Here is a 25,580-nt window from a genome sequence, read left to right as displayed (position 1 = left end):
GAGTTTGGCCATACTCAGAAAGCTGTTTAAATCCTTCAGCATTTCTCTTTGAAGTCCATCCCCTGTAGGAACTTGAAACAACATCTTTGCTGCCTGGGATGCAAGCTGTGAGAAAGTTAAAAGATACAAAGATACCTGTTTAGATACTTTTTCTCTTTAGGCTGTGTGTGCATGTGTGTGTGTGTGTGTCCCTTAATAGGATATGGCAACCACTTCTAAGTTTGAAAACCAAAGATAAATGCCCTATTTTATGCCAGAACTCAGGCTCTGCTTGTGGTTTGTTTTCATTGGGATGGCTTTTGGGATGGCTTAGAACTTTGGTGAGCCAGGGGACAAGGGAAGGAAGATGATTAGCTTTCTTATTTCTATGATTGCTTTGTGAATTTTGAAGAAAAAATAAGAAATGCCCCTTTCCTCTGCTGTCCTCTGAAATTCCCAGATCTCTGCTCTCCTCCTCTTTCCTGTGTCAGCCTGTTGCTGCTGGTCAGATGTGGCTCCCCGGCCCACCCCTGGTCCAGCCTGGACTGCGCCTTCCCATGGGGGGCGGTGTTCTTTCCGTCCATTCATCAGGCACCCGCCAGGCCTGTCTGTCTAGTCTCCCCTCCAGTGAGTCTTTCAGTGATACTCCTGGTAAGAGATGAAATACAAAGCCAAAGCACCAGACCCTAGGAAGTAGAGAAACAAAACTCTCAACGGTGGAATCCACCATTGTTAGGGATTGTGTGTGTGTACGTGCATGTGTGTTGGAGAGACAATGTTGTGACAGAGAACAAGGAGGAGGCACTGGTTGGATGTTCCTGATGGTTCTTTTTACGAGGTTGTTTTAATTCTGCCTCCTTATGCCCTACCTTGATTGGTCCTGTGACCTTCGCTACCTGCCCTTCCATGGCTCCTTCCCTGTGCCAGGATGCAGGTGAGGTAAGGAGACATACAAATACCATGTCACATGGAAACTCTTCAGTGAATGTGGAGGTGACAGAAGGGAATCACAGTGCACAGCACAGGGAGTAAGAGGGGGAGCACTGTGGCAGAATCTGAATCCCAGTGTTAGCACCCAGTAGCCATAAAGTTTCTTAATTTATTTCAGCTTTCACATGTAAAAATGAGAATACATTAGATTAGGATTTAGAGTAGTCAGAATGCTGTTCATTCAGTAGAAAGTCAAGAAATGTAGACATCATTAGCATGGAATACCCAGAGGGCAAGAGCTTTGGGGGAGCAGTGTTCACATGAGAATGTGTGAGCAGTGACTTCGAAGCAGCACTGACACGAGCCCCAAATGCCCCCTGCTCTTTTCTTGCCCCACAACTCTTGAGACATTTCTGTGGGCAAGAGTGGGGAAGGGGCAGATAGGTGGCCTCCATTCGAGAGAACTTCAGGGAGGTCTAGGGGAGGGGTAGATGAATAGTTGTCAAGGATTCCATTTTTTAGGAAATCATGCCTTGTATCTCAGCTTCAACCAGATGACTTTAAGGCCCTTTGAAACTTAATTTAAAAAAATACACACGATACAAAATCTGCAATATGAAAGAGGATTTAAGTCCAGTGAAAAGTAAGTCCTCCTCCTACCCTAGCTCAGTCTCCAGTTCCTCTCTGCAGAGGCAACCACTACAATAGTTTGTTATATATTTAATTTATATGGGTTCTAAATGTTCTAGTCTGTGAAACCCCTTTTCGGAATACCTCACTCTCCATTAAGCCTGGATTAAAAACTAACTTTAGCTCTGACTGGGTGGCTTAGTAGGCTGGAGCACTGTCCCATATGCCAAAAGATTGCAGGTTCAATTCCAAGTCAGGACACATACCTAGGTTGTGGATTCAATCCCCAGTTGGGGCATGTACAGGAGACAACCAACCGATCGATGTTTCTCTCTCACTTTAATGTTTCTTTCTCTCTCCCCCCTCACCTTCTTCTCTCTCTAAAATCCATAAACATATCCTTGGGTGAGGATTAAGAAAAAAACAAGACTAAAACTAACTTTACATAGTCCCTTTTATCCTTTTTTTGAGACCTTCCACGGCTGTCATAGCTGGTCAGATTATGACCTCACTACCTGCTCACAAGCACAATGCACTGTGGGGAGCACCCAGCTGGTGGGCACGGAGTGGGTAAGAGTGAACAGGACACGCAGATGGGGCCTGGGCAGCAGAGGGCCTGTTTGTGCTCCAGAGTGGCCCTGCCCATCTGCTCTCCCACAGGCGTCATTGGTCATTTGCTTTCTGCTCTTGGATTCCCTTCCTCCCTGTGGCTGAAAAAAGAGTGAAGCAAGATAATGCTAAGTAGATTAATGCAGTTTGATTAGGGGAGGAGAGAGAGAAGAGCAAAGACACTAGGGAGTTAGTGGGCAGGGAAATGAAAGGATTGTGTCCTTCTGTTTAAGAGCTTAGAGAAAAGGCCCATAGGACCTGGAGGAAAAAGAAAGTGAAAGAAATGTAAGGGACAGAGCGTTCCCCACACTGGTGACTGCAAAACTGAAAATGTAAGTGCTTTTTCCTCTCTGGTTGCTTCAAGATGAACTAATCTTATATTCTTGCCAAAGGTGACTTCATTTTCTCTGCTGTGCCACCTGCCACTGTCCCCGTCAAACAAGAGTGCGGCATTTGTTGATTGTTGATTTTGCTGAGAAGCCCTTGCAGGGCTGCTCAGCCCCAGTTTTAACAGCATAGTCTGATTTCACTAATTCAGTGTAAGGTCAACTCATTAGAGGCAAGTCGTGGGACTCTAGAAGTGACAAACAGTCTGCTATGCCATCCATTTAAAATGACAATAATAAAAATGTTAATTAACATCCACATTTGCACCATGGTTTATGATCTTTTTTAACAAGCAATTCTGCTGTGATCTTTGAATGATTTACTTTAATAGATGACTTCCCTGTTGTCAATCGATGTTTGAGTCAAGATTTGATCTTGACTCAATGTGATTATGCTACCACACCACACGTGTGCTTGAGTTACAAAGACTCTTGGCTGAGTTCCACAACTGAACTCGAGAGTAAGACTCCCTATGGATAAGTGGTGGTCACCTCTCTGCATGATTTGGTATGGAGGCTGTTGCTGATTTAAATTGTAGAATTAAAACCCACTTAGATGAATGACTAATTCTGGCCCTCCAAAATCCATTTCAAGGCCAGAATTGTCTGAGTTGGATCTCAGGACAGCTACTGAGTAATTACCTAATTCACTTCCAGCTTTATATTCTGTTCTTTAACATTGACTTATTAGCCCATAAAAAGTTATTAAAAGCAGATTGGGTTGGGTAATCCAAAGTTTTTATTCACTCCTTGAAATTCAGTTTCTTCATCTGTAAAATGGGGGTGATACTAACCCCTACTTCTCAATTATATACAAAATGTATATGTATGTGTGTATATGTATATTTACATGCTTATGTGCATATGCACATGCATCTTATTTAAATAAGAGATCACATACTAAATGCCTGATGGTACCTGACGAGTTCGCTATCATTATCATCACTGGGCAGTGGCCCTCCTCCAACACATTCCTGAAGCTCTGCAGTCAGACACCTGGAAGCAGTCCGCTTAGTTGTGTGTTGCCCTGTTTTGGCGTTATCCTTGCATCATTTTGCAGGTAGGCACGGATCATGCAGGCAGTAATTACTTTGTGTCTATCATCTACCACTAAATGATGTCCCTCTATAGTGTTCTTTTTTTTTAAGTTTTTTATCTATCTACTCTCATTGACTTGAATCTTTTACACTAAGGGCTTACATGGAAGATTCTGTTTACTAAAAAGTTAACTTAAATTGAGCTACAAAGCCTCTTTCTCCAGATCTTGTTGAAAATATTTCTGATTAATCGAGTCCATTCTCCTGTCCTCAGACAGTTCCATGAACCTGGAAGTTTGTCCTTCTGTGGTGGTGGGAGCTCTTGGGGTGTCTGGGCGATTGCTCTGAACACTGACTTTTATCATCCTGGCCTGTAGACATAAGAGCTGAAGAGCAGGTGTTGGCAACCTTTGACTTGTGCCAAGTTAGCACTGAGACTAAATTTTATTGGCTTTACTGAAACTGTTTCTTAGACAGTTTTGTATTGTAGGCATTCAATAAATGTTTGTTAAATAAATGATAATTGCACTTAGTCCCTCATGCCACCTCTTTCTCCCATCTTTTCCTAAAAACATTTAATATAGCTTATAAGGACTCCTAAAATATTCGGAATGTGCCAGCCACTTCTTCCCTTTTCCCTTGCCTAGCTGCAGTAGGCCTGGCTTTGGGGCCACTGCTGACTGGACCAGGAATTGGTGAGTAGAGAGGGCAAGGCATTCAATGGACAGAGCTAATGGGATTCCGTCTCCTGGGAGAGAGATAGTTCTCCGTGTCAGTGTGATATTTCCTTACAGAAACCCCTTTCTTAGTTTATTTAGCTTGAATGGGTTCTGTTGTGGACAACAGAACAATCCCAGACCAAAGCTGGGCCAGAGATTTGGCTCTAAGCTTTCAAAGTCTGGAAATGCAGGAGAAAGCTAAGATGGCAGCCTTGGTAAACATGGCTTGTCTCCTTGCACAACTACATCAAAATTACAAGTATAGAACAACCATCATTCAGAATGGTAAGAAATTGAGCTGAATGGAAATCCTACAACTACAGAATTAAAGAAACCACATTGATTTTGGTAGGAAGGTCACAGACATGGAACAGGCTGGTCCCACATACATGTAGCAGATAAAAATCAGGAGGGAAATCTCAGGAGGGAGGGAGCTCAGCCCCATACCAGGCCTTCCAGCCCAGGGTTCCAGTGCCAGGAAGATAAGTCCCCATAACTTTTGGCTATAAAAACCAGCAGGGATTAAGGCTGTAGAGACAGTAATTGCTGGACTCCATGACATTTCCTTTTAAAGGGCCTACACACAGATTTATTCAGACTCACTAATTCTGAGCAGTGGATGGGGAGCAATACCTTAAAAGGTACCAGGGACATATAGAGAGGAATTAAAGTGTCTGGTATCAGGGTGAGAGCTAGGGAACAGCTTTCTCCCAGACAGAAGTACTGGCAGAGGCCACTGTTCTTTTCTGAGCTCTTCTCCCACAGAGCTACAGAGCCGGCAGACAGACACCATATCTGAGACTCCATCAACATGGCTCACACTGTTTTCCCACCCTGGTGATTCCCTGAGGCCCTGCCCCACCCAGATTCAGGCCCACTCAAGCTGCTTCTAGTTCCGGCTTTTTCATACAGATGGCTTGTCTTGGCCCATGCTTCAGATTTTCCTAAATTCTCTCAAACAAGCAACATCTGGCTTTAGTGAACCCCATAACTCTTGCTAAGTGGTCCCAAGCCCAGAACTAATAGCAGCTGGCCTTGGTTCAGAGTGTGGCCTCTCTTGGGCACCTCCAAACCCAACACAAGTAGCACCTAACTGCAGATCACTTTGTAGCTTATGCTGGGTAGCACAGGATAGAACACAGGTGGTGGCTAATCTTGGCTTGCACCTCCTGGGAAGCCTCAGAGCCTGCACGCCTAAAGGACAGTTATAGACCACATCAGAGCACCATGACACAACCACCTCCACAAGTGACACAGTTGAGAGGTGGACTCAGCAAGCACAAGAGCCCTGCTGAAGTAAGTCCTATTCTGTAGAGTGGGCCCCTGCACAGCAGATACTCCACAGTGTTTGGAGATTGGTGGTCAGTGGTCACAGCCAGTCCTTGCAGTTGATCAGCCTGGGTAAATCCCTCCTGTTATCCTCCAACAGCAGTCAAGTCTCAACTACAAAAGGAGGGTGTACACAGCCCACACAGTGAGCACACCTCGAGTATCCAGCATGGATGATAGGGGAGCCTGTGCCATTGGACCCTACAGGACACTTACTGCATTAGGTTGGGGAATCATAGCAGCTCTACCTAATACATAAAAACAAACATAGGAAGGCTGCCAAAATGAGGAGACAAAGAAACATGGCCTAAATGAAAGAACAGAACAAAACTCCAGAAAAAGAGGTAAGCAAAATGGAGACAAGCAAACTCCTAGATGAAGAGTTCAAAACACTGGTTATAAGGATGCTCTATAAACTTAGGTGAAAACAAGATGAACTCAGAGAGAACTTCAGCATTAAAAAAGGACATGGAAACCATTTAAAAAGGTTGGAAATAAAGAATACACTAACTAAAATGAAGAACAATTTATAGAGAATCAAGAGTAGATTGGCTAAAGCTGATAATCAAATCAGCAATTTAGAATATAAGGAAGCAAAAAACAGCCAATCAGAACAGCAAGAAGAAAAAAGAATGCAAAAAAAAAAATGAGGATGGTGTAAGGAGCCTCTGGGACAACTTCAAGCATTTCAACATTCACATCATGGGGATGCCAGAAGGAGAAAAGAAGGAGAAAGAAATTGAAAACCTATTTGAAAAAATAATGACAAACCTTCCCTAACTTCATGAAGGAAACAGACATACAAGTCCATGAAGTGTAGAAAATCCCAAATACAATGAACCCAAAGCTGCCCACACCAAAACATATAATATTTAAGATGCCAAAGGTTAAAGTTAAAGAGATAATCTTAAATGCAGCAAAAGAAAAGCAGTTAGTTACCTACAAGGGAGCTCCCATTAGACCGTGAGCTGATTTTTCAAAAGAACTTTTGCAGGTCAGAAGGGATTGGCAAGAAAAATTCAGAGTGATGAAAAGCAAGGAGGTACAACCAAGATTACTCTACCCAGCAAAGCTATAATTTAGAATTGAATGGGAGCAAAAGAGCTTCCCAGATAAGGTAAAGCTAAAGGAGTTCATCATCACCAAGGCATTATTATATGAAATGTTAAAGGGAGAATGAAAAATATGAAGAATAAATGGAAATACAAATGTATCTACCAACAATTGAATCTAAAAAACAAAATAAGCAAACAAGCAGAACAGAAACAGAATCGTAGATACAGAGAATGTTTTGATGGTTGCTAGATGGGAGAGCCATTGAGGGATGAACAAAAAAGTAAAGGGATTAAGAAGTACAAATAGGTAGTTACGGAATAGTCATGGGGATGTCAAGTACAGCATAGGAAATAGAGTAGCCAAAGAATGTGTATGCATGACCCATGGACATGGACAATGGTGTAGGGATTGCCTGGCGGGGTGTACTGGGAAGAGGGAGGTAAAAAGGAAAAGACTGTACAACTATAATACTCTAATCAATAAAATATAATTAAAAAAAACAAAGTCTGGAAATGCAGAGTAAGCTTATTATTATACATTATGTTAGTTATATTTTCAAATGTAAGTAGTGGGGCTAATTGTTAATCTGAAAAAAGTATAATATACAATAGAATGGCAAAAATAAAATTTCAAAATGAGAAAATAGATTATTTTTTCAGACTTATAATCTGATATTCTGTGGCCCATTTTTGAACACATATCCATATTAGTCAGCACATTATCTGAAAAAGTAACTAGCATACTGTTTAAAAATAACTTTATCCAATGTTTCCAGGTTTTCCAGACACCCTGTGGGAGCCAATATGGGCATGAAAACTTCATTGTTATTATAGTTGAGTGAGTTGTGAGATAAAACAGAATATAACAACTCAAAATAGTTATATTTTACTCTAAAACAGAATTTTCTTCTGAATATCCTAAAAATATATCAATCTCACTGTTTAGCACAGTGAGTAACACCCTCCACTACATTTTTACAACAGTGCCAACACAAATTTTATTGTACTGTTTCTTGCAATATCTTCCAATATTGGCAGATGGCATTACCTCCGAGTGCAAGTCAGGAAAAATGCGTTTTGGGGGAAGACGGATAGTCAGCATCAGTCACCTTTTGTTGGCCTTGCTTTAGTTCAGCTTTCAATCCTTTATTCAGTTCCTCTCTAGAAATATTTATTGAGAACCTACTATGTATACTGTGCTAATTGCTAGGGCTGCATATGTGAATAAGATCGAGTTCCTGACTTCATGGAGTTTATGGTCTAGCTGGAATTAGAGACATTAAACAAGAGATTACAACCATGCCCCACCTCCACCCTGGAAAAAGAAAACACCTACTAGGTGCCAGGCCTTGTTCTGAACACTTTATATCCATGATCTTTGTTAAATAGATTTTGTTATACCCATTTTAGGGTAGTGGTATTCAGAGAATTCAGGTTTGAGATTTGAATTCGATAGTCTAGAATCTTGTGGTCTCTCATATGGCAGCCAGTAGCCATATGTGGTTATTTAAGTTTACATTTAAAGCAATACATATTAGATGACATTTAGTTTCTCAGTCACTCTAGCCACATTAGGTGCACAGTAGCCATATGTGCTAGTGGCTACTTATTGGTAAGTGCAGATATAGGGCATTTCCATCTTTACAGAAAGTTCAGTTAGTCAGCTCTGGTCTAGACTCTTAAAGTGTGGGACTGACTCAAGCTTGACTTCTCGACTTCAGTGTTCTATGCCGAGAACAGATAGCCCACGGGTCACTATAACCAGCACTGTTTCTTTTCCCTGAGCTGTCAAAAGAGAAGCTTCTGAATAGGAACCCACCCTGGCAATCTCTTCAAAATGTTGCTCGTGTTGGGTGTGGACATTTGGTGGTGGATTGGAGGTTTTGCTTGTAGTGGAATGTATGGACAGTTGAATGAGACAGTAAATCATACCTAATGTGAGTCTGGCACATAGTAGGAACTCAATAGAGGGTAATAGGATATTAAAGAATGTGAATGTGAAATCACACAAAGGCTGGGTTTGAGGCCCAGTTTATAATTTTCTAATCACATGGCCTGATTATAAATGAATCAGTTTCTCTGAACCCCAGTTTCCTTCATTATCACATGGAGATAATATCTGAATATTCTATCTTGGAAATTTGTGTTGAAGACTATGAGCTGACAGATATGAGTCTGTTAAGTAAAGTCTTTGTAAAGTCAGACATTATTTTGGCTCTCTTTGGGCCTGAGAAAATGATTAAAATAATAAATTCCTTATCTTAACTTATTTACATGTGATTTGCCCCTTTTCCCCGCAAAGTGGAGTACAGAAAAGATATGGTTTATTGAGGGCCAGATTTAGATAAGATTCCTCAGGTTTCACTGTGGTAGAAAGAGGAAAGGAAAAGTTGGGGACAGTGAAAGCCAGAATAAATCCTTGCGAATTCCATAACCTCTAGGGCCAGGGCTGCAGAGACTGCCAAGGGGCATGTGGAACAGACACCCTCTTCAGGGTCTTGCATCAGTGATTCCAGACAGGTGTGATGGGAGGGCTCCAAATGGGCCCCATTGACTATGCATGACTGGTCCAGAGTCTCTGCGAGGGTCCTGGAGAGCAATGTGCTTCTGTCCTCTCCCAACCAGAGTTGTCAGGAGAAGCAGTTCACCTTCAATCTAGTCTTTCCCATTCTGGGTGAAAAGCAATGGTCATATCAAAAAAGATTGAGGTTAATGATCACTTCATGAGGAAGTTTTAGCCCACTGTCGAATTATTAGGGTACTTCCTCTCTATCTACATCTGCAGCTCCCACTTGTAATCCCAAAGTCAAGCTCCTTCTCCGAAGGCCACTTTCCTCCAGTCATGGTCCTGACTCACTGGGATAATTTCTGTGTTGCCCACCCTTCCTCACTGCCTCCCAGCTCTGATGTGGGCCACCTCTGATTTGTCTCTCTGCCTGCTGCTCCCAACCCCCAGTACACAGTCATCTCAATAGGATTGTGCCCTTTATGTGGACATGAGCAGAAGGGTATGAGTGGGCAGTTTACACACCCCCTCCACTGCCCCAAATCCTTTCTTACCACATAGTCAATAAGTATTGACTATGCATCAAACTATGCATCAGATACTATGCATCAAAGTATTGAGGTGCATCAGACTTTACCAAAGAACTAGTATAACTAGAGGGAGTTACAATAAATGGGGCATGAACAGAAAAGATCTTAAAGACAAATCTCCAAATGACTGTTCTCAAAGCCAATAGGAAACAAGAGCAAAGTCCACTCCTTCATAGGGTCCCCTCAGGAGAACACCCCAGTTCCCAGCCAGATCTTTGTCCTCAGATGGACCACATCCTCTTGGAGAGTGTATTGTTCTTCAAGTGTCAAAGTGCAAAAAATCATCACCCTTTAGGGAAATCCTGCTCCCTACTCTTTGGGGTTTCTCTGTTCTTAAGATTTGCCCCCTCCATCCCTGGGATAAGCTGGGAACACAGAAATCCCATCAGATGATTTTGCAAAGTCTGAATTGTACAGTTCAGTCTTGAATTCAACAGGATCATTCAGGACAGGCTTTTACTGTCTCTCTTCACGGTCTCTTAGCTGAAAGGAGGTGCACATAGCCCTCCTCAGCCTTCTGAACAATTCTATGAATAGCTATTAGGAACTGGGACACACTCACACATTAGCAATACATAAACACACCATGCAATCTAAATTCATGTAGAGGAAACGAAACATTTCTAATTACAACATGGCCCACTGAGATGCTCTTGCTGGTAGTGGAGGCAGAACACTATACTATTATGCAGACTTTAGTCAGTCTCCCTAAATTCCTCCTACACCTTCATGGTGTAGAAAAAAAGTGGATCCACATGGCCATCTACTGCTTAAAAGCCACCCACTTGCCTACTTAAACTATCTTGCCAGAGCTAAAAAATTGAAGTGCTTTGTTACAGTTTTTACCTTTGGGTATATGTTAGTGTGCTAGGACTGCTATAACAAAGCACCATAAAGTACCATAGACTGAGTGGTTTAACAATAGAAATTTTTCTCACAATTCTGGAGGCCAGAAGTCTGAGATCAAAGTGTCAGCAGGACTTGTTTCTTATGAGGCCTCTCTCCCTGGCTTGTAGACAGCTGTCTTCTCTCTGTGTCTTCACATCACCTCCCCCACCCCTCCAGGTGTGTATCTGTCCTCATCTCTTCTTAAGAGGACACCAGCCATATTAGATCTGGACCCACTCACCCTAACCTCATTTTAATTTAATTGCTTCTTTTTTTCTTAATTACTTCTTTAAAGACACTATTTGCCAATATGGCCACATATTGGGGTTTTGGAGGTTAGGACTTCAACATATGAATTCTGGGGAAGGGACACAATTCAGTGCATAACAGGACAAGATTAAACTCTTGACCCAGGTGTTTTTCAGCGTGTTGTAAAATCTTTGGAGTGTGAAGAGAGGCAGCAGGAGGCGCTGTTATCCTCCAGCCCTAGTGACCCCCAGGGGCACAGAAGGCTTGGAAAGGAAGCAGAATTAGAAAGGAGATGTGTACCCAAACAGCTGATTCATCCTACACAGTGCTGAAGGACTAACCCTGTTCTCACCCACAACATCACTGACAGCCCATTCTTCAAGAAGGTCAGAGGATTCCCTACACCTCTAACATCAATTTAAACTGGATAATGAGTTTTCCTCTCTCTTCGATGAAACAATGCTTTAAATACTATGACTCATTAATGAAAGGTCATGAATAGAAGCTATTGTGATAAGGCTTTGGAATCAAGGGGCCTGGTGGGTACCCAGGGTTAGGAACTGTATGCCTAGCAGCAATTTACTCACATCATTCTGCGGAGGCTTTTTAAGCACCAATCAAAGGACAGACCTCGTGCTAAGTTTGAGAGACGCAAAAATGAGAAAGATAAAATTCCTCTCTCCAGGATTCTAGTAGAGGCTGACAGAAAAGTAAATGAATAATTACCACACAGAATATAAAATGCAGGTTCCTGTGGGGATTCACAGGCCAGGAGAGGGGAAGTCAGGGAAACATGCTCAGAGGAGGTAGTATTATTGTCTGAGTCCTAAATGATAAGGAGAAGGTAACTAGATGAAAGGAGCTGGTTAGGGAGGGGAGTGTTCCAGGTGAAGGTGAAGTAACCATCTATAACATGGAGCCAGCAACTCCTGACTCAGAGGGCTGTTGTGAGACTTACTGGTGAAAAGGTACTTGTCTAAAGTGCCCAGCCCAGCCCATCACAAGTGCTGAACAAAGGAGTTCTGGAGGCCCATCCTGACCTCTCAACCCTGGTATTCCCTCCCCTAGTTTCCTCATTGTGGCAAGGAGGCTGAGCTGTGGCTGTAGCAAGTCTCCCCACAATGAGTGTGCATTTAGAGTCTGGCAAACATCCTACTTTCTCCACTCTGTCAAAACTGCCCATGTTTTGTGCATCTTAATTTCAGAAGTTACAAAAAGATACAGCCACCTTCTCAACTTTTCCCCAGAGCACATGGAGTATAAGGGCGTCCGGGGATGCAAATTGAAGCCCATTGGAAAACTTTGAGTATGCTGGTGCATGCACGGAACTATTCTCTGCATGATAATTTCTATCACTGTAATTACACTCTGTCATTAAAAATCACTAATGTTTCATGACAGCCACGATTGGATTTGGGGCTCAGAGGGAAAGGTTGGGGTGTGCTGGTATGGGTGGGGGACACAACACATAAAGGTGTGTGTGCTGGGAAATGGTGTCACCTTTAGGACCATTCACTAGTGAAAAGTCTTCTCATTTGTATACAGAAATAATGAGGCAAAGGAGCAGCTTTAAAAAGTAAAAAAGATAGCAAGGGAAGATAAGCAAAAAAACCAAAGATCACTTAGAGAGCCTCAGTAACTTACCTGTCTGCTTTCCTTTTCCGGGAACACTTTGATCTCTGTCTGCATTGACATGCATTACTTAGTAAAGCTGGAGTCAAAATTGGTTTTCAGTTTATTCCACCTACATTTGACTCCTGTGTAAACAAGAAGCCATCCTGGATTTCTTCAAACTTAAGCTGCATATCGGCCCCCAAAGAACCAGGATTTCTGTTTTCAGTTGACTGTGACTCTGGGGCTAACAGATCAGTGATGGCAGGGAATCAAAAACAGGCTCTTGTCCTTCCACAGAGGGAATCTCTGGGCTGCCTGCTGGCTGGGCCACCCATGGGGCTAAGCTGAGCCTGTCCTTGGTGTCCCTGATGATGCAAAGTAGCCAGAAGGAAGGGAAATATTGGAACAAATCTAGTTCTGTTCTCCCCTTGTCAGAAAAGGATTTTTCCTCTGGCCTCTGAGAAGTTTTGTGTCCTGTGACAGTAAATTAGGTAGAAAATTACTTTTTGACAAACTTGACTGAAGCTGTGAAAGTCATTCTGCCTAAGTCTGTAAAATGATTGGAACAGAGGGTTTAAAAAAAAGTCCTTTTCCTCTTCTTTCCTTTTTAAAAAACAGAGTGCCCTGGGGGAAGGATAGGAGTTCAGGGAGACTGAGTACTTGCCTGAGTTTTATCTGATCTGATGGGTAGTCCCTGTCTTTGTATTCATGCCATTACCTCAGGCCCTCTTGAATTTTCTAGGCATTCTGGATAGTATGTCAAATTTTCAATTGCTCTTCATTGCAAATATATCATGTTTATGGATTAAACAGTCTTCCTTACTAGTCATGAGGACTACAAACATCATGTTGCACCTATGATTTTTTCTGTTATCTATTGCCAGATAAAAAAGCACCCCAAAACGTAGTGTCTTAAAACAACAAATTATTATTTTCTTTAACTTTGTGGGTTGACTGGGTGGTTCTTTGGCCCCACGTAGTGCTGTCTGGGGTCACTCATGCAGCTGCATTCAGCAGGCAGAAGGCCTGGGCTGGCAGATCCAGGAAGGCCTCTCTTGCATGGCTGTGGTCTGGGTGCTGACGTCAGCTGGGGGGCCTCTGCTCTCTTCCACGGAGTCTGTTTGTCCCTATGGGTCTCCACCTCCAGGGCCTCTGCACCTCCCAGGGTAGCCTGGACTTCCTTACAGTGTGGTTGCTGGGTCCCAAGAGTGTGAGCTTAGAGAGCCAGACTTCTTATATGCTTATGGGATAGGCTCAGAGCTGGCAGGGTGTCACTTCCATCACATTCTGTTGGTCAATGCCAGTGAGGAAGCCAGTGCAAATTCAAGGGAAACAGACTCCATCTCTTGGTGGGAAAGTCAACATGCACAGTGAGGATGGCAAGGAATTGTTTGTAGTCATCTTGGAGACATTTACTACATCAGAGAAGTGCATCCTGAACTGTGTAAAAATTCATTCTAGGAAAATGAGGATCAGCAGTATTGCTGAGTGAAGTCTGGATAAACTGATGACAATTAAGAATGATAAAAAGTACAGCTACTATTTATTAAGCACCTCCTTAATATATGCTAAGCATGATGTTAGGTGCATTATTACTATCTTCTAGAAAACAACTCTGAGAGGGTGGTATTGTTATATCCATCTTAGATATGGGTAAACTGAGGCTTAGAGGCCTTGTAATGCAGGGGCTCCCAGCAGCAAGCCCCTTTCCCCAAGCACCCCACCTCTCCAGACTGCCCTGTCTTGGCTCTGTACCAGCCTGGCCACATCAGCCACACCCCTGCCTCCCCTCTCTAGGTGAAGGTCTTTTATGTTTAGACTTCCCAAGCCTGCTTTCTACTCAGTGATAAAACTTACTGAAGGGTTTTTAAAAACTTTTTCTATCAGATATGTTATTGCTTTAAGTTGTCAGCCTTGACTCACCTAGTTCAATCTTTTTCTTTAAAAGGCACTTAGCCAAAAAAAGTCAAGAGAATTTTGAAGAATTTAGAAGGAAACTTGCTATATAGCTATTAAAACATTATAAATCTACATTAATTTTTAAAAAAGATTTTATTTTTATTTATTTTTAGAGGGAGGGGAAGGCAGGAAGAAAGGGAGGGAGAGGAACATCAACGTGTGAGAGAAATGTTGATCAGTTGTCTCTTGCACATGTTCCAACTGGGGACCAGGCCTGCAACCTAGTGCCCTGACTGGGAATCAAACTGGTGACCTTTACCTTTGTAGATGACACTTGACCAACTGAGCCACGTCGGTCAGGGCTAACTCTACATTAATTTTTAAATGTTCTGTTAGTGTCAAAAAGAAGACAAATGGGAAAAAACGAAGAGCCCAGGATTAGTTTCCCATGTAGAAGAATAGTTGTATCAACTGGATGGAGCTTTAATCAATGGAGAAGGAATGGACTCTTCAAAGAATGGTTCCTGACAACCCGCTACTCATACAGAAAGGTATGAGGTTAGATCCCTACTTCACACACACCGCAAAATAATTTCCAGGTGGATTAAAGGCATGCATGTAAACAGGTGAAGAAAATAGGTGACTATATCCAGGACCTTAAATGTAGAAAATGATTTCTTAAATAAGACACTAACATTCGAAAAATACTGAAAACATGATTAATTTAAGTGACATTACAATTTATAATTTCTGTGATATTGAAGGTGCACATACTCTATAAGCCTGCAATTTGGGTTATGGTTAGATCTAGAGAAATTCTCATACACAGGCATGAGAAGAAAAACAGAAGGGCGTTCACTGAAACAGTGGTTTTGATATAAAAAATCAGAAACAGCCTAATCATTTCTCAGTAGGGGAGTAGAGGAAGTAGTTAGTAGTTAAAATGTATAAACTAGATTTATATGTAGCAACACAGATAAATGTCAAAGTCATGATGACTAAAAAAAAGTAAGTACAGAATGATATATAAAGAATGATACCTTTTGGGAAAAATTTTAAATTTATAAAATGACATTGAACATTTTTATATAACTACCTATATATGTAGAAAACCATCAATATATGCACAGAGGATACATACCAACTTTAAAACAATGGGAAGGAGGAAGGAAAATGGGATTATACATAGATGGCTTCATTGTATTTTTATGTTTGTTTCTTAAAAAGAATCTGGATTAAATATAATGAAATATTAACGTGTTAAATCTGGTTAAGGGTATAACATGTACTTTTCTTAAATTGCTTACTATATTTTTCTTATGTTTTAAAAAGTTAAAGGTTTTAGAGCTCCTAAAGAATAATGAGCCCTGGCGGATGTAGTCAGTGGATTGAGTGCAGGCTGTGAACCAAAGGGTTGCTGGTTCAATTCCCGGTCTGGGCATGTGCCTGCATTGAGGGCTGGGTCCCCAGTGGGGGCTACATGAAAGGCAACCACACACTGATGTTTCTCTCCCTCTCTTTCTCCCTGTCTTCCCCTCTCTCTAAAAACAAATAAATAAAATCTTAAAAAAAATAATTGCAAGACTGTGAGGTCCAGGTCACTAGGAAAGATACAATTTGGAGGAGGCAGAGGGCCTTGGAAGTTGGCATTTTTGAAGTACCTGGTAGCCTGTTAGCCTCTCATCCAAGGACTGATTCCTTCAGGCTCAGCTCTGGACCACTGAGTCCCAAGCTGCTCTCCTGTTTTCCCCTGACTTGCTCTCTTAAGTTGCCTTTAGAGATACCCTATGCAAGAGGAAAATGAGTCGAGCCCCTGCTAGACTCCAGTTGTTGAGCCCAGCTACCCAAGCTCATTCCTATTTTTCTTTTCATTCTTAGGCATTGAAAACCAGAGATGAATGATGATGACTTTGTTGAAGAAGGGAAGGAAGACTAGAAGATCTTACTCCTTGAAAAAGCTTTTTTTTTTTTGAGGCTGTGTTATCCAGCTTTTCACACCAAGTCTATAGAGAGAGCAGATGTTTTTATTCCCATGTTACTAATAAAGAAACTGAGTTATTGAAGAGCTTAAAAACTTGTCCAGGGCACCAAAATAATCAATGAAATGGCTGAACTAGAACCTTGTCTGAAGTCCCAGATTAAGAATCTTTATGATACAAAATGGGGCAAAAGAAAGTTTACAGTTGTTCATATGGAAAATAATACAATTATTAATAAATAATCATACAAGAATAAATTGTTTTGCATACTTACAACTATAAACCTATTTTGCCCCACCCTGTATGATGAACTGAGTGTTGTGTGTGGCATTGTAAACCATGGGTCCCCAGGGGAGCAATTAGAGGGCTCCACCACTATAGTGGACTGAATTGTCTCCCAAAAAAGGTATGTTCATGTTCTAACCCTCAGTACCTATGAATGTAACCTTATTTGGAAATAAGATGTTTGAAGGCAAAATAAAATTAAGATGAGATCATACTGGATTAAGGTGGGTCCTACATTCAAGGGTTGTTCACCTAATAAGAAGAGGTGAAGAGGCACAGAAACACACAGGGGAGAAGGACATGTGAAGATGGAGGCAGCAACTGCAGTGATAAAGTTATAGCCAAGGAGCACCAAAGATTGCCGGGAGACAGGTAAGTGGTCCTTCAGAGCTACAGGTATCAGTGGAAAATCAATCAGCCCTAGTGATGTCTGGTTTTGGATTTCTGGCCTCTTGAACTATGGGAGAATGAATTTATACTGTCATAAGCCACTCAGTTTGTGGTAATGTGTGGTGGCTGCCCAAGGAAACTAATAGAAACCCCAGGCTTGGGATGATCCCAGTGGAGGTGATGTGTCAGCTGAAAACTGAAGGGTTAGTATAGGGATGGTGTTGGGAGTGTATTCAGCTGCAAATAACAGAAAACACATCTAAAGTATCTGAACCAAATAGTGTTTCTTTATTGTCACATAGCGTTTATTTATTGTCACATAACAAGAAGTTCAGAGATAAGTAGCCCAGGGTTCATGGAATTGCTCAGTGCTATAGGGGATCTGGGCTCTTCCCATATTTCCATTCTCCATCTCTAGCTTGTTGACTCCCTTTGTCTGCATGTTTGTTCTTCATTATGACAAAATGTCTGCTGAGTCACTCAGCCTCACGTCTGCATTCCAGGCATAAAGAGGAAGAAGGAAAAAAGAGAGAATTTCCCCCCCCAAATCACCAGCTGACTTCTACTAAAATCTCAATGGTTTACATTTTATATGGTCATCCCAGCTGCAAGGAAAGGATGTATTTGAATTTTTAGCTATCTAGTCTCTGTAATAGAAGGACACAAATAAGAAGATGTTGATAATAAGACAATAAGATAATAACACAAATAAGAAGATGTTGAAGGTGTTTAGTAAGCCATTGTACAATACCTCTAAACATATCATCATTTTAGGTCAAGTTTGAGGTTGGACAATGTACATCAAGAAAACCAATATAACAGAGTCTGAAAACATAGAATCTGGCTGTAGGCAATCTGGGGCTGGTATGGAGGCTTCATGATCATCGAGAGCGCAGATTACTTCCATTTTTTTCCCCTTCATCTTCAGTGTTAGCTACTATCATCATTGTGGGCTCATAATCCAAACTGGGTGCTGGACTTCCAGACACCACAGTTTCATTCCAGAAAGCAGGTAGGTTGAAGAGGGAGAGCAGAATAGCATATCTTATTCAATTGCCCTTATTCTGAGGAGTCTTCCAATCAATATCTCCCATTATATCTCATTGACCAGCAATAGAGAGAAGAAAAGGTGAAAAATGTTGCTTTTACTGAATAAAAACTGGGCTGTCTCAGTATGAAGAAGAAAGTAGATATTGGGTAGGCAATATGTAGCCTCTGCCTCATAGGGTAAATAAGTTTCTTCTTGAGTGGCAATTTGGTTTATTTGTAGTGATTTCCTAGAACATTGTTAAAAAGATTCTGAGGCAGTGCCCTAGGTTCAGTATGTAGAGTGCCATGGTTGGGTATGGGTCTAGATCATGGGCATGAGAGTGGGGGGCAGGTAATGACAGTTTTACATGTGCTTTGAATTTGCTGTTCCTGAATCAGAATAGTTCAGCTAGTGAACATAGGGGATTAAGAAAATACAAAGCAAAATGCATGCCCTTATGTCCTCTTCTTTCCCTTTGTAGCCCCTGTGCATAACATCTGGTGCCATCTGTGCAACAACTGGTTGTGGAATGGGCTCCTCTTTCCTTGGAAAGAGAGAGAAACTCATCTGATGGTGGCAGTGGTGACTGTGGGAAGATGTATTCCTTTGCTAAGGTGGCCATAACAAAGTACCACAGGTTGCTTAGTAGAAGAAACTTATTTGTCTCATGGAGGGTAGAAGTCCAAGATCAAGGTGTCCACGGGCCTGGCTCTGACTGAGGGCTGTGAGGGAAGGATGTCTTTCAGGCCCCTCTCCATGGCTTGTAGATGCCCATTTTCTCCCTCTGTGCCTATGTCCAAATCTTCCTCTTCTTATAAGAACCCTGGTCATATTGGAGTAGGGCTCATCCCAGTGACCCCCTTTTAACTTAATTACCTATTTAAAGTCCCTATCTCTAAATACATGCACATTCTGAGGTGCTAGGGTTAAGAATTAAACATGTAAATTATGGGCTGAAGGAGAGAAAGGGTTGTTCTAGAGGATGGTTTTCCTCTTTGATTGAACCCTGTTCTGTCTGACACTTTGCCCTGCAAAATAGGGATGTCTGCCTGTGTGCCTGCAGGGAATGCGATAGGTGTCAATTGAGGGAGGGTGGTACTCAATGCACAACAATCTCCTTAGCAGCTGAAGTTGTGGCTGTAGCTTTTCTATCTCTCATTAGTACTATTTATCTATTTATTTTTTAAAGAGCAGACTTTGCCCTACTAATCATGGAAATATATAAGTACATGACTCATGACTCAGGCTGGGTCAGTTATAATGTGCCATTCCCCTGTCCTCAGAGATTGATCCATGGATCATGAAGCTCAGGCTAAGCCCGTCCCTGGAAATTTTCAACAACATCTGGAAGTGAGAACTTCCTTTAGGATTATTAAACTAGGAGGTTGTAAGCCCAGAGCAGCCTGTGCTGTGTCCCTTGCATGTGGATAAATTCTATCGGCAAAAAAAAGAGAAAAAAATGAATGAAGCCAAAATGCAGACAGAAGCAGAGACAAATTGTAGAGACAGAGGTCCTAGAGCATCTGAGTTCCTGAATTGTAAGCATCCCTAAGACTAGCTCCAGTCTCACTCCTTCCATATCTATAAAAGCCACTACATCTACTAGATTAGGTTGGTGGAGTTGGACATCTGTCACCAGCAATCAAAAGAATCCAGATAATTCCCCAATACATGAAATACGAATACTTTCAGTGACCTTTCTATCTAATTGACGGGATAACTAATCACAAACATAAAAATTTCTAAGTTTGTTTCTTGGGGACACTTTCCAATTTATTTTTAAAGTATATTTTGTTGATTATGCTATTACAGTTGTCCTATCTCCCCTTTATTCCTCTCCACCCTGCACTTCCCCTCCCACCATCATCCCTTTGCCCCACTTAGTTCATGTCCATGGGTCACACATATAAGCTCTTTGGCTACTCCGTTTCCTATTCTATTCTTAACCTCCATCTGCCTGTTTTGTACCTACCAATTATGCTTCTTATTTCCTGTACCTTCCCCCTGTTCTCCTCCCCCTACACACTGATAACCCTCCATTTTGTCTCCATTTCTGTGATTCTGTTTCTGTTCTAGTTGTTTGCTTAGTTTTTTTTTTACTTGTTGGTAGTTGTGAGTTTGTTGACATTTTACTGTTCATAGTTTTGATCTTCTTCTTTTTCTTAGATAAGTCCCATTAACATTTCATATAATAATGGCTTGGTGGTGAGGAGCTCCTTCAACTTGACCTTTTCTGGGAAGCACTTTATCTGCCCTTCCATTCTAAATGATAGCTTTGCTGGATAGAGTAATCTTGGATGTAGGTCCTTGCCTTTTATGACTTCAAATGCTTCTTTTCAGCCCCTTCTTGCCTGCAAGGTTTCTTTTGAGAAGTGAGCTGATAGTATTATTGGAACTCCTTTGAAGGTAACTGTCTTCTTTCCTCTTGCTGCTTTTTTTTTTAAGATTTTATTTATTTATTTTTAGAGAGGGAAGGGAGGGAGAGAGAGAGAGAGAGAGAGAGAGAGAGAGAGAGAGAGAGAGAGAGAGAGAGAGAGAGAAACGTCAATGTGTGGTTGCTGGGGGTTATGGCCTGCAACCCAGGCATGTACCCTGGCTGGGAATCGAACCTGGGACACTTTGGTTCCCAGCCCACACTCAATCCACTGAGCTATGCCAGCCAGGTCTTGCTGCTTTTTAAGATTTTTCTCCTTATCTTTCATCTTGGGTGATGTAATTATGATGTGCCTTGGTGTGTGCTTCCTTGGGTCCAGCTTCTTTGGGACTCTCTAGGCTTCCTGGACTTCCTAGAAGTCTATTTCCTTCACCAGATTGGGGGAGTTCTCTACTATTTTTTCAAATAAGTCTTCAATTTCTTGCTCTCCTCCTTCTCCTTCTGGCACCCCTATGGTTTGGATGTTGGAACATTTAAAGTTGTTCTGGAGGTTCTTAAGACCCTCCTTATTTTTTTTTAATTCTTTTTTCTTCATTCCGTTGTGGTTGAATGTTTATTTCTTCCTTCTATTCCAAATTGTTGCTTTGAGTCCTGGTTTCCTTTCCTTCACTGTTGGTTCACTGTATATTTTTATTTATTTCACTTTGCATAGGCTTCACTTTTCATAGTCTTCACTTTTTCCTCTATTTTGTGACCACACTCAACCATTTCTGTGAGCATCCTGATTACTAGTGTTTTGAACTCTGCATCTAGTAGGTTGACTCTCTCTTCATTGCTTAGTTGTTTTTCTGTAGCTTTGATATGTTCTTTTATTTGGGCCACATTTCTTTGTCTTGCCATGCCTGTTATGTTGTAAGGGGCAGAGCCTTAGCTCTTCACCAAGGTCGGGAACCCACATGGTTGCTGTATGTGGGGAAGGGGTCTGAGAGGGAATGGTGCCAATTGCTTGGCCTTAGGCTTCCCTTCAGTCACTTCCCTGCTACCCACAAGCAAATTGGGCCCTTCTGGTGCTGATTCCTTGGTGGGTGGTTTTGTTATGTTCTAGGACCCTATGTGTCTCTCCGACAAACTCTCCTGTGAAACTGGAAGTTTCTCCCACCACCTCAGCCCCCACAGGTTTTTACCACCAGAGGTTTTGATGCTTTATTTCCCAATGCTGGAATTTTTGCTTGTGTGGTCTGTCTCACTCCCCAGTTTTTCCTGCCAGTTTATCCACACACAAATGTGGGAAAGCCTGCTTCACCAGCCACTGCCTTGTTGCATGTCCTCCCCACCCCGGCTGCCCATCTCTGCCCCTTCTACCAGTCTGGATAAATGTTTCTTCTGTAACTCCTTGGTTATTGGACTTCCACACAGTTTTATTTTTCTGGCAGTTCTGGTTGTTTTTTGTTTTTAAATTTGTTCTTCTCCTTCTTTTGGTTGTGTGAGGAGGCAAAGTGTATCTACCTACGCCTCCATCTTGGTGGGAAGTCTCCATTTTATGCTCTTGCCCCCTTTGTCAAATATTAATTGACCTTATAGTCATGGGCTTATTTCTGGGCTCTATATTCTGTTCCACTGATCTATCTGTTGTTTTTATACCAGTATGGTTTCCCATTTTTTAGCAAGCCTGTTTAGAAAGGTAGCTATCCTACAGCTAATGGCTAGTGGTTCCCAGAAGAAATTATCATACCTTTCATTGACAAGATATTTTAGGGAACAGAAAATGGGATAGTACCAATATTAATTCATCCAAGAAAAATTACTATGTAAATGCCATTTAAATGTTTCTCTTTAAAGTAACCTTATAGCTTTGAACATTATTTTTATATAGATGTGACATTCCTTTGATGGGCTGCTAAGAGTGTCCAAATCATGACTTCCCTTTTTCCTTTCAACTATATGATTTTAAGACACTTAAAGCATTTATATTTGAGGGCTTGTCTTTAGATATGATGTTCCAATTATATTTTAAGTGAAACAGCCCATCTAAATTAGCACACATATCTCTGCTCCAAACCATATTTATAGGAAAACTTCATATTGTGAAAAATATGCAAATTTCATTCTGGTATGGAAGTGGCATTGCAAATAGCAGAGTCTGTTTTCTCATGGGAGCTATGTAGAGACACTTGTCGTTGAGGTTTTGTTTGCCCTTTAAAGTGAATGAATTGCATGATCTAATAATAACTAATTGTACCTTCTTTCTGTTATAGAACTCTTAAAGCATTTCAAAATCAATTAGCAGTTCAGGGGTGTCATTATCATTGGACATTTTGCAATATGACAATATTCAGAGTTAATATAGAGTTGACTTTACTCCTAAGCAGCTCAGGTTGGAGCTGAGTTGCAAGCCCAACAAATGGGCTTTGAAATGTATAAGGAAAGCTTTCAATGTCTCACTAGCTTACTGGCAAGGTCTCTTGGTCCCTTGCTTTTATTTTTCACATATTGCTTTTGTCATTACTTAAGCATTGTTCATTAAATCCAGTGCTAGAGCTGAGGTCTGGTGTTTTTACTTTTCTAAGTTGCATTGCTACATTGCTCCTCCTGATTAGATAAGCTAAATGTGTGTACCCAACCAAAGCAAAGTCCAATACTATGTAATTATCCAGTATATTTAGTTGGCACAGGCCAGCAAGCTGGGTGATTTAGGTCAGAATGAATTTTAGGGTAAGGTCATGCTAGAAACCATTCAAGACTTATGGGCCAAATCTAAACATTCAAATGCCACTAACCTTGAAAAGCTGTTGAAGCCCTATATAATTAACTGCTTATGACAATGGGTGACCTGAAAGACGATAAAATGATATGGTGCAGTTTCCCTAGAACCTTGAGATGTAGACGCTGCTAGAGACTTTTGTTTGAAATTTTATTTATTTTTAGAGAGAGGGGAAGGGAGGGAGAAAGAGAGGGAGAGAAACATTGATGTGAAAGAGGAACACTCATCGGTTCCCTCTCATTATGTTCCTTGACTGGGGACTGAACCCACAACCCAAACATGTGTCCTGCCCAGGAATCGAACCAGCAACATTTCTCTCTGGTATGATGCCCAACCAACTGAACCACACTACTTAGGGCAACTTGAGACTTTTTAGTTTACATGGTATGTTTGTTTGGATCAAACACAGGTCATATTTAAATAGCTCTTTATTAATCTACCTAAGGAGAATTTTAAGGTAGCTTGAAATCTTTATGTAATTTACTGCTTTTATCTGGAAACTCTCAACCTGACTGAGAACAGTGTTCTCTTTTATTCGGTCATTTAAATCAGGGAGGACCCTAGGAACCTAGGATGCCCTATAAAGTGTCCCAAGCTGGAATGAACTACTCAGCCCCTTTCTCTTATGCTACCCCTCCCTTCAAGTGACAGAAAAGTCACATTTTAGCAATCAGTAACAGTGTGGCAGGCTGAATAACACCGCCCCCCAAACATATCCTTATCTTTTAATTTACATGACAAAAAAAAATCTTTGCAGATGGGATTAAATTAAAATCTTGATAAAGGAGGCTATTCTGGATTATCTGGGTAGGGAAGTAAATGCAGTCATTTACATCCTTATAAAGAGGGGGAGAGAGAGAGATTTGACATATAGAAGAAGAGAAGACAAAGTGGCCACATAGCCAGAGATTACAGTGACACAAGCAGAAGCCAAGGAGTGGTGGCAGCAACCAGAAGCTGGAGAGGCAAGAAATGGATCCTCCCTCAGAGCCCTGGAGGGAGCATGGCCCTGCCAGTGCCTTGATTTAGGACCTCTAGACTCCAGAACCATAGGAGAATACACTTCTGCTGTTTTAAGCCACCAGTTTGTGGGACTTTGGCATAGCAGCCCTAGAAAAATAATACAAACAGTGAAGTAAAGTGATATAAGCAGACAGCTGTGCTGGGATGTGCCTTAAGTTAGGAAGTCTTGAGAGTGCAACCATGGCTCATACCTGGGGTCCAAAAGACGGCCGAGATGGATTGTTTGGGTCCAATGATGTCAGTTGCTGAAGGAATTAAGGTGAGTTTGATTCTGATGGTAGAAGTTTTGAGACTTCCCCCAACTTGGAATAAATCCCACACTGCCGCCTGTGCAATCTCTCCACTCTGCTGGTATGTGTGTGCACATGAAAATGTTAGATGCTAGTGGTCTGTGGAGACATGTATTTAATTTGGCTTTCCTTTGTCTCTGCTTTTTGCCTTTAATTAATGGAACTCCATTATGAGAGTTATTTTTTTTGTTTTACTTACCTCTCTTTTTTGCCACTTTCTTAGAGTTTTTAATTTGTTAGGGACAGCCAGACCAAAAAACAAATACAAATAAATTAGTAAATCATACAATATGTTAAATAAACGCTCAGGAGAAAAAGAAAACGTAGAGCAGGGATTTGAAATTAAACAAGGCAAAGGGGATTTCTAGCCATTCTTGATTATAAACTATTCAAAACTTAGTGGCCTAAAACAACTTATTATTACTGTCTACAGTACCATGCTTTAATGGGGCACAGGTAGCTGGGTGGCACTTTTTTGTCTGGGCTGGAGGTATGAGATGTCTCATTCACATGGCCGGCAGCTGAAGCTCAGCTATAGATATTGATCACAGTGCCTACAGGTGGCCTGTGTTACTTTGGCCTCAGAGCATGGAGGCTGGGTTCGGAGTGTACTGTCAGTGAACATCCTGAAAGCTAGTAGCCCAAGAAACCAAGAAAGTTACAAAGCTTTCTCTGACTTACTTTACCTCAGAAGTTCTAGATATGTCACATCTGATACATTCTGTTGATTACACACAAGTCACAAACAAGCTCACAATTGGGACCAGGGCTACATTGAGGGTCATCTTTAGAGACTGGCTATCAAAATAAGTTGTTGCAATTTTAAGTAGGGTAATCAGGCCTACTGAGAAGTTGTCTTATTTTACTTTAAATAATTTTTAAAATTTTTCAATTATAGTTGACATACATTATTATATTAGTTTCAGGTATACAACCTAGTGATTGTACACATTATATAACTTACTAAGTGATCATCCCAATAAATCTTGTACCCATGTGATACCATGTATTGTTATTACAATATCATT

The 25,580-nt window shown here is 41.4% G+C and overlaps 1 long non-coding RNA gene across 1 annotated transcript; it reads left to right on the top strand.

Moving 5' to 3' along the window:
• Positions 1-2,285: 2,285 nt before the first annotated feature.
• Positions 2,286-16,813, top strand: LOC123805641. Its single transcript, XR_006783325.1, has 3 exons — positions 2,286-2,480; positions 14,817-14,971; positions 16,299-16,813. It is a non-coding gene; the product is annotated as an uncharacterized LOC123805641 (long non-coding RNA).
• Positions 16,814-25,580: the final 8,767 nt, after the last annotated feature.

Source organism: Phyllostomus hastatus, unplaced genomic scaffold, assembly GCF_019186645.2.
Source record: "Phyllostomus hastatus isolate PE091 unplaced genomic scaffold, TTU_PhHast_1.1 phas_scaffold_317, whole genome shotgun sequence".
Taxonomy (NCBI): domain Eukaryota; kingdom Metazoa; phylum Chordata; class Mammalia; order Chiroptera; family Phyllostomidae; genus Phyllostomus; species Phyllostomus hastatus.
The sequence above is the reverse complement of the archived record's forward strand: the minus strand, read 5'-3'. Positions and strand labels throughout refer to the sequence as shown.